Below are 10,294 nucleotides of genomic sequence, written 5' to 3' on the forward strand. Positions count from 1 at the left end.
TTAAGAGTTCAAGTAACTTCTCATCACCAAGGGAAACACAAGAAGCTGCTGAACATCTGACCTTACAGAAGTGGAAGTCAGAGTATCATAGACTTTCCTGTCCTGGTTGGCTTCACCCTGTAATCCTGAGACCTCAGCCTCCTTAGCTAGGTTGATGAGTGTGAGCTACTGGTGTTCTGCTAGGTTCAGGACTGTAATGACATTGACAATACAAGTCAACTGCTTATCACAAAAGGCTTGGGAAGCATATTAAGCCTTTCAACATTGGACCATTCAGATCCCTTTAGCACACAAGGTTATAATGCTAGAATCTGAGAGGCTGGGCAAGTGGATCTGCTACACTTGAGCCTTAAGCTCTGACTCCAATTCTGGTTTACATCAGTGTTTATTTTCCAGGGAATGTTCTCCTAATTAGCAGATAGGAAAAGTACTTTGATTAACCCTTACTTTTTTCCTGTTGTGTGTCTTGTATCAAGCCTGGGCCCTGTCCCTGATCAATTCAGCTCAAGGCTAACACTCTACCACTTGAGCCACAGCGCCACTAGGGTTTCTTTTTTTGGTGGTACATGGGACATAATTCTAACAGGCTTTCCTTGCCTAGGCTGTCTTTGAACGGTGATCTTCAAATCTCAGCATCCTGAGAAGCTGAGGTTCCAGGTATGAGCCACCCGCATCTGGCCAATTGTTTTTGACAGTCCTGGGGCTTATTTTTTTTTTCAAGGCTAGCACTCTGTCATTTGAGACACTGCATTGCTTCTGGCTTTTTCTGAGTATGTGGCACTGAATATTCAAACCCTGGTATTCATGCATGTTGAGCCAGCTGTTTACCACTAAGCCACATTTCTAGGCTCGCCCTTACAATCTTATCCCACAACTTGCCTGTCCTGAAAAAAAAAGGCTTCTGAGTATAAATCAGTAAAGAAATTCCTATAGGAAGGTGTTCAAAGATAAATAAGACAAAATTCATACTTGAGACACAGACTCTAAACATGTGAAAACTATTACAAATGCCTCCATTTAATTATGTATCATGTTTCAACACAAAATGTTTTAATGAAAAATGAATCGATGTCCTAAATTATTGTGTATAATTTTATAAAAGATGTGCAAAATGCAATAAATATGTGTATGATAACACTAACTACAATACACAATAAATGAATGAATCAAATAAAAAATAAAATAAATACAAAATCAATAATAAAAATCATAATATGTAATAAACATAATTATGTAAGTATATATCCTATATTACACATGTGTAGAAATACCTTTTCCATTGCAGGGCCTCCATTCAGGCCATGGGAACTCTAGCCTGAATTTCATTTCGTCAAGGACAGTAAATTTCGCTTTCACCCATGGTTCAAAGGAGTTACTTGGATGGTGAGATCAAATCCCAGCAATGGTAAAAATATTGGCCCAGTTCCAAGATAGTGACTTAATTTTTTAATGAAAGCAGTTATGTTTATTCAGTTACATACTGAACATTAAAAAAAGCAGTGTAGAATTTTGTACAGCTATTCAGACGTCCTTCCCTTACTCCCAAAGTGCTTCTCTGAACACTACATTGGTTTTTTTTTTGTATGTTTTTTTTTATTGTAAAAATGTTGTACGGCGGGGTCACAGTTACTTGAGCAAGGTCATGAGTATATTTCCTATTGAGCATTTTTGCCTCCTCCTTTGTTTACCCCTTACCATCCCTTCCCTCCCATCTCCAAAACTACTCTCCCTGCCAAGCTGAGTGACTTATTTTTAGTTTTGGCTTTACATGGGGTTTGAACTCCAGTAGTGGCAAATCTGCACTTTCCCTCACATTGCTACAGATTTACCAAGATCCTGAAGTCCAATACCAGGCTAGGAAAGAAAACTGACAGAAATTCCAAATCAGGGAGCTTTATTTTTTTTAATTTAGTTAATTAATTAATTAATTAATTTTTTTCTTTTCTTTTCTTTCTTTTTTTTTTTTTGCCAACCATGGGGCTTGAACTGAGGTCGTGGCAACTCTGCCTCAGCTTGGATCATCCTAGGCTAGGTGCTGCTCGGGACCCATACCCACTCATGGAATCCTAGGCCCAGAGGGCTTGCAAGATGAAAAAACAGTGGGATAGAACGAAAAGTGGGGAGCTGCAAAGGGCTGGGGGTTTTATGTTTTTTTCTTTGCACAGTGCCTATCCTGGGTCTGAATCAGATGGCTGCAAAGTGGATCTGACTTGCCATATGTGAAGGCTGACGTATTATCAAGGAAATTATAGGACAACCTGTCAACATAGACCCTGGCTTCAAATCCATGTCATGACACCTACCAATGGCAGGAGATCACAAGAGACTCATTCTTATGCATAGGAATACTGATTGAAGGAGAAGTTTGTGCATCGGTCGAGTCTAAAATTGGATGCAATAATCCTAGGACACTGATCGATCTCAATTAATACTTTACTAATCATGAAAAGAATACTATTCCTTTAATGGTGATATAATAAATACCTACCACTTGATAGGAACATAGTATATGTCATTCAGTCATAGATAGGCGGCTATGGCTCTTTTTACCAATATATATTTATTTGTATACCACTGTCTGCCTATCCATGTATTGCTGTTTTGCACAATCCTGGGGCAAGATCTTAGCACCTGGGATCCACCTGACAGCTTCATTAGCTAGAGGCTGCTGTGCTCACACTCACCTATTCATGAATTGGGACTGCATGTCCCTGATTTCAGATCCTAGAGCTGCCAAAAATTTAATCTTGGATTAAGAAGCCAATCTGTTTTCCTTTTCCGGGAGAGTCTTGGGTGTCAGGCATGATTGAGAAGACATCTACAAATCTAGATGCTATGTGATAGGATGCAAACAATATAATACATTGTTAGGTGTCATCACAGTCAATAAAATAAATGGTAAATAAATGAATAAAACAAAAAATTCAATGAATAACCACCCCAAACATAATATAGTCTGAACATCTGTATGGAAGTTCAATCCTATCTTTAAAATGTATATAAGGAGTATGCTTTCCAGGGATAGGCCATGAATTCAGGCCTAGGGAACAGGCCTGACTTTCTGGTCTTCAAGCACAGTGAGCTTCCCCTTCCCACACAGTGCAACAGAGTTACCCAGACCCCGTGTTCAAATTCCAGGCCTTACAGACAAAAAAATGCCAAACATTCCAAACAAGGGAGCTTCATTAGAATTTTTAATATTTTTTAAGTTCACTTCACCTTTGTTTGATACATTTTGATTTTATAACACTAGAGTTTTTCAAAAAAGAGGTTTAAACTTTTACATTTCAGCATAGCACATTGGTGTTTCTATTTTGACCATCTTCCATGAAGAGTGAACATGAAAATAAGGACACCATTTCTCCCTAGAAGGTTGGGACAGTTGATTTTATTTATATTTAGAGTTATTTCTATAATTATAAATTCTCTACTTTTGTGTCATGTTAGTTTTCCTCAGTGCCTACAACGAAATACACTAGGGGAGTGATAGCACAAAAAGTTGGGTTTCTGAATAAAAACTCACTTTTGTGAGGACAGCAGGTACTTGTAAGCATTTTGGGAATGAACTGGATTGCAAAATGAAAAGCAAAAACATTGGGAGTGGGATGTAGTCAGAAGTGGAGCATTTGCCTAAAGATCATAAGACTCTGGCATAAATGTTTCCTAAAGCTCAAAGTGTTAGAATTTTATGATCTGTATGAACAAACTTTTTTTTTTTTTGGTCGTGGGTCTGAACTCAGGGGTCATCCCTGCACTCTTCAGCTCAATGTGAGCAATCTACTGCTTGAATCACAATGCTACTTCCGGTTTTCTAGTGGTTTATTGGAATTAAGTGTCTCACGGACATTCCTGTCCTGACTGGCATCCTCAAATCTCAGCCTCCTGATTAGCTAGGATTATCGGCATGAGCCACCGGTGCCAGGCACGTGCACAAACTTCTTAAAGATTGATTTTGAGAAAAGAAACTTGGAATATACTTTTAGTATACATAATTTATAATGCTATGTTTAAGGCACTAATTCAGAAGTATTTATTCATTGGCTGGTTTCTTAGTTTATTTAAAGATATATTATATATATATATATATATATGCCTTATATATATATATATATATATATATATACATATATTATTAAAAACGTAGCTTTGAAGTGTACCTAAGAGCATATGTGCTCATGTAAAATTACACAACTGCACAAGCTTCATTATTTTTTTTCCAGTTTGGTTGGTACCATAAATTATGTGGGATTTTCTACTGTTGTTTTATTCTCTGTTTTTGGAGGATTTCTCTCCCTTTTATCCCCCTCGCTCCCTCCATGAACTTGAACTCAGCTTGCTCTTTCTCGGCTTGGTTGTTCATAGCTGATTTTCTACCACTTCAGCCATACCTGTAGCTGGGCTTTTTGCCAGTTAATTGGAGATGATTTCTGTCAGGCTTTTCTGCCTTCATTGGTTTTGAAATTTCATCATCCAGTTCTCAGCCTCCTGAATAGCTAGGATTACAGATGTGAGCCACTGGGGTGCCTACGGATAAATTAGACTTTGGTTGGTGTATTCTTTCTGTTTTTCTAAGCATGGGAGAATTTCAGTGAATGTCCTGGGTCTGAAGTAAGATATATAATACATATGAAAATCTGTATAGTTCTCATAATATGTAATAAATTTAATACTTGTTGTAAGTGTAGTAATAGTCAATAAATATAATGAATGAATAATACAAAAAAATAAATACCCTCAAAGCAATATGCAGTAAACATAAGTATGTAGATATTAATCATTTTTTTCAAGTGTGGATGAATATTGCATAACAGGGCTGGGGATTGAATTCAGGCCTAGGGAACAGGCCTGAATTGCTTGTATTCAAAGAGGGTGAGTTTCCCCATTCTCCACAGTGCATTCGAGAGTCCAGATTCTGAGTTCAAATCCCAAGCCTGGCAGAAAAAAACGGACACGAATTCCAAGCCAGGGAGCTCCATTTTGTAAACTTGTTCAACCACTTTGAAAAGTAGTATGGAGGTTCCTCAAAAGACTCCACATAGAGCTACCCTATAACCCAGCAGTCCCACATTTGGGCATTTACCCAAATGTTTACAAACAAGACCACACTAAAGCTACCACCACAACTATGTTTATTGCAGCATTATTTACCATAGCTAAGATATGGAACCAACCCAGATGCCCCTCAGTAGATGAATGGATCAAGAAAATGTGGTATATATACACAACGGAATTCTATGCCTCCATCAGAAAGAATGACATTGCCCCATTTGTTAGGAAATGGAAAGACTTGGAAAAAATTATATTAAGTAAAGTAAGCCAAACACAAAGAAACTTAGGTCCCATGATTTCCCTTATTTGCAATATCTAGTATATGTATGAGTCAAGCAGAAAAGGTCAGATAAAGTGATGTTAGGAAAATGAACCCTAAGATATGTATTTTAAATGTTTTTTTCTTTCATGCATTTGTTTCTAATGCAATTATAAGATTATTTCTTTGTTGCTTTGTATGTCCCTCCCCCACAGTATAACCACTGCTTTCACTGTATTTGATGTCGGTGTAATTTGTGGAGGAGAAGGGGAAAAACAAGTCATTTAAATAAGGATACAGGTGGACCTGTTGCAACAATGAGAAGTGTAAGTTGTCATGTCAAAAATGAACTTTACAACTTCGAGGGGGGAGGATTAGGTGGGGGGCAGAGAGGATGGGAAGGGATGTGAAGGGTAAAAAAAGGAGGAGGCTACAATGCTTGATAAGAAATGTACTCACTTTCTTGCCCATGTAATTGTAACCCCTCTGTACAGTATTTTCACAATAAAAAATAATAATAAAAAATAAAAAAATATTTTATGTTTATATACTTTATTAAATTTTATTTTATTTTATTTATTAATTCATTTATTTTGCCAGGCACCGGGCTTGGACTTAGGTTGTAGCAACTCTGCCTCAGCCTCCATCACCCTAAGCTGGGATGGTGCAGCTTCTGGGACCACAGCCCATCCTAGGAATCGAGGCTTCAGGGGCTGACAGGAAAACAAATTGAAAACAGTACTGAAAAATAGCCTCGAATTGCAGACAGTCGGAGGTTTCTCGGTTTTCCTTCCTTGCATGGTGACCACCCCGGGTCCAAATGACACCAGCTACAACCTGTAGGTCACCTGGCATTGCTGAAGGCTGGCAGGCTGGCAGGCTGGCAGCGAACCCACAGCCCAATCTGGACACCTAGGTATTTGAATCCCTGTCATGGCACTTAGAAAGGGCTGGAGAGCCTAATAAACTATTGTCTGTTCATAGGAATACCAGAGGAATGTGATCATGTCATGGTTGGTTGAGTAGTTTGTCAATCAGTCTAACATAAAATTAAACCCAATATTTACAAGATGTCGATTGATTTTAATTTATAGTTTATTACACATTAAAAGAATACGTGTGTGTGTGTGTGTGTGTGTGTGTGTGTGTGTGTGTGTGTGTGTCTTGTCGGTAGTGGGGCCTGAACTCTGGTCCTGGGAACTCTCCCTCAGCTTTTCAGCTCAGGGCTAGTGCTGTACCATTTGAGACACAGCACCATTTCTGGCTTTTTCTAATCATGTTGTGCTGAGGAATCAAACCTAGGGCTCATGCATGCAAGACAAGCACTCTCCCAGTGAGCCACTTTCCCAGCCCCTAAAAGAATTCTATTGATTAAATAGAATTCTCACTACATACCTGTGAATCACTAGGAAGTTAGTATATGTCATTGAATACTACTAGATAGACATCACTGGAAGTATCTAAATTTCTAAATATATATTTACTTTTATACCACCGTCTGCATAGAAAAGTATTGCTATTTTGGCCAAACCTGAGTCTCGATCCCAGGTCCTGGGATCCACCTGGCATCTGAATGTGATAGAGGCTGCCATGATGACACTCACCCATTCACGAATTGGGCCTCCTAGGGCCTCAGTTCAGGCCCCAGCATTGCTAAAAATGTCTTCCTGGAGAAAGATTCCAAGTGTGATACCTGTTTTCCTTTTCTGTGCAAAAGTGCTGGGTGTCAGGTATGATGTATATAATATGTCTGCAAAGCTCCATGCTATGGAATAGATTTCAATGAATGTAATAAATGTTATAGGTGCACTCCCAGTCAGTACATAAATAAATGGTAAGTAAATAAATAAATAATAAAATATAATGAATCATTTCAACAAACACGATATAAACTGAATAGATGGTTGTAAGTATAAATCATATAATAAACATGTCTATAAATGTTATGTTCTCCAGGACTGGGGCTTGAATTCAGTCCTAGGGAACAGGCCTGAATTGCTTGTCTTCAATGGAGGAGATCTTTCTTTTCCTCCACCCCCCTCAGTGCATCAGAGTTACCCAGATCCCAAGATGCATCCCTGCCTGGCAAACAACAAAATGGCACAAAATTCAAGACAGGGAGCTTTAGTAATATTATTAATTAATTTATTTATTTTTTGCCATGCACGGGGCTTTAACTCAGGTCGTGGCAATTCTGCCTCAGTTTCCATCACGCTAGGCTGGGATGGTGCAGCCTATGGACCCACAACCCATCCTGGATCCTAGGCCTCGGGGACTAACAGGAAAACAAAATGAAAACACCACCAAATAAAAAAGCATCAAACTACAGAAGGTCAGCAGTTTCTATTTTTCTTCCTTTCACGGTGACCATCCTGAGTCTGAATGACATGGCTGCAACCTGTAGTTCACCTGGCATTGCTGAAGGCTGGCGGGCTGTCAGTGAAGCTGTAGGTCAGTGGACACTAGGCCCTGAGTTTGAATCCTGATCATGCCACTTAAAAGGGGCTGGAGAGTCTAAGAAACTATTGCCTGTCCATAGGAACACCAGAGAAATGTGATCAATGTCATGGTTGGATGAGTAGTCCCTCAAAATGAGTCTAGCATAAAATTAGACCCAATAATCACAGGACACAGATTGATTTTAATTCATAGTTTATTATGCATTTAAAGAATATTATTGATTAAATGGAATCCTCACTAAATACATGAGAATCGGTAGGAACGTAGTATATGTCATTGAATACTAGATAGACACCTCTGGCAGTACCTAAATATCTAAATTTATATTTATGTACCACCATCGTCATAGAAAGTTACTGTGATTTTGGCCAAATTTAGATATTTATATTTATTTATGTACCACCATCGTCACAGAAAGTTACTGCGATTTTGGCCAAACAGGGGCTTGATTCCAGGTCTTGGGATCGACTTGGCAGCTGAATGGACTAGAGGCTATGGTGCTGACACTCACCCATTCAAGAATCACTTTCAGATCACTTCCCATCATTGCCAAAAATTTTTTCCTGGTGTAAGATTTCAAGTGTGAAACCTGTTTTCCTTTTCTATGCAAGTTCATAACATGTCTGCAAAGTTACATGCTATGGAATAGATTGGAATAAATGTAATAAATATTATGGGTGCACTCACAGTTCATAAAATAAATGCTAAGTCAATAATAAAACATAATGAATCACTACAACAAACACAATATAGACTTAATATATAGATGTAAATATAAATCGTATATTTGACATGTCTATAAATGTTATGAGGTGCTTGAATTGAGTCCTAGGGAAGAGTTTAGTTCATTCATGATTCTCATAGGAAATGATAGGCAAGACGTATGGCACAACAATAATTTTTAATTAAGAGTTCATGAAGTGTGACAATAAGAATCACATTCAGAAATTGGAGTACTGATCCAAGAATCAGTACTCACATGATGTAGAGCACATGGGCAGCAAAGATGGCACTGATAGGGAGTTGAGTGGGCAGAGCCTGATTTGCTTTATGTTCAGTGCATAACTAGACATGGAATCTTAAGTGCATGATAGGGTGTGACCTTGACAGTGATTGTTTCCTCTCTTCCTCCCCTCCCATGCCACCCACTCTTTTTTGCTTTAAAAATGGCTTGCTCTATGTTAATAAATGAGTTTTCCTGCTTGAGTTGACTCCCCGCTGTGTCTGATTGTCTCCTGGACTGAGGGAGGCTGGGGAACGGGCGAGCTGCCGCACTTAGCTTTCCTCGGACCCTGTCTGTCTTTCATGTGATGGAAGAAGACCCAACATCTGGCTCCCAACATGGGGCATGAAAGGAAAAATACTGACAGAGGCTAAGCAGTCTGTCAGGGTAAGTGTAACCCTTAGTATGGGTAATGCTATCTCACAGAAGAAGAAAGAGGAGGCAACATTAGGCCTAGAAGGAGTAAAGGAGGACTTGGGAAGTGAGAAGGAAAAGGAATGGGTCAAATTTTACCTAGAACACACTGAAACATGCACCATGGAAGTCAAAACGAGGGGCAAAGTTAGTTCCTCTGATTCAGATGCCCCTGATGGTCATAGGTCCCCTTTTTATTCCCCCAATTGGAGGGGAGGTATGGAACCCTATGCTATCTGTGAGAGACACCTGCAAGACGTGGACACCTACAAACCATCCACAGAGGGGCGGAGTGCTGGGGAAGTAACCTACTAGGAGGTCTACCCTGGAAGGGAAGGGCCACCTGAGAGCATGGACCCTAGGCCACAGGATTTGCTTCCCCAAGCGTATCCGGTCAATCTGGCACCAGGAGCAAACAGGCCCTTGGAATGGTATCCATGGGAAGCTAAGGATCTTAAAGAGCTCTGCAACAAGGTGGTGGAAGATGGCCCAAACTCTCCTTGGGCCCAGAGCTTATTACAGGACATTGCTTACCACCCAGGTGTCCCTAAAGCCTGGCTGGATGTGGCTAAAGCCATCCTCACCAGTTCTCAGTTTATTTAATGTGTGCTTTCTTTAAGGAGGAATGCAGAGGGCGAGTAGAAAATAATTGTCAGGCTCAATCCACGATACCTATTACTTATGCCATGTTAACAGGGACGGGGAAGGGTACTCCACTGGCATCAAACAGGCGGCAATACCTGGCCCGTACCATGACCAGGTGAGGCAAGCAGGACTGGCCGAATGGTATAAACTGGATGATGGCCCTACTGAGTCCTCCATAGCAGGAGTGAGGCAAAAAACTGGTGAGCCTCCAGCTGAGTTTGTAGACAGAGTCCAACAGAGCATTCACCACAAGCTGCCAGCAGGGAACCTCTGAGATCAGTTTGTAAAGCTACTGGTCTGGGAAGCGATGAATTCAGACCACTACATGGCCTGTGGGGGATTGAGAGAGCATTCACTGAGCAGATGGGTGGTGACCTCACAGGTTGTGGGAATGCAACAGCACCAGTCCCAATCACTAGCTTTAGCTTTACAGGCTCAGACATCTGCAATGACTGAGGCTATTG

The sequence above is a fragment of the Dipodomys spectabilis genome, unplaced genomic scaffold (genome assembly GCF_019054845.1).
Source record: "Dipodomys spectabilis isolate Male_0828 unplaced genomic scaffold, ASM1905484v1 ptg000571l, whole genome shotgun sequence".
In the NCBI taxonomy this organism is placed as follows: Eukaryota; Metazoa; Chordata; class Mammalia; order Rodentia; family Heteromyidae; genus Dipodomys; species Dipodomys spectabilis.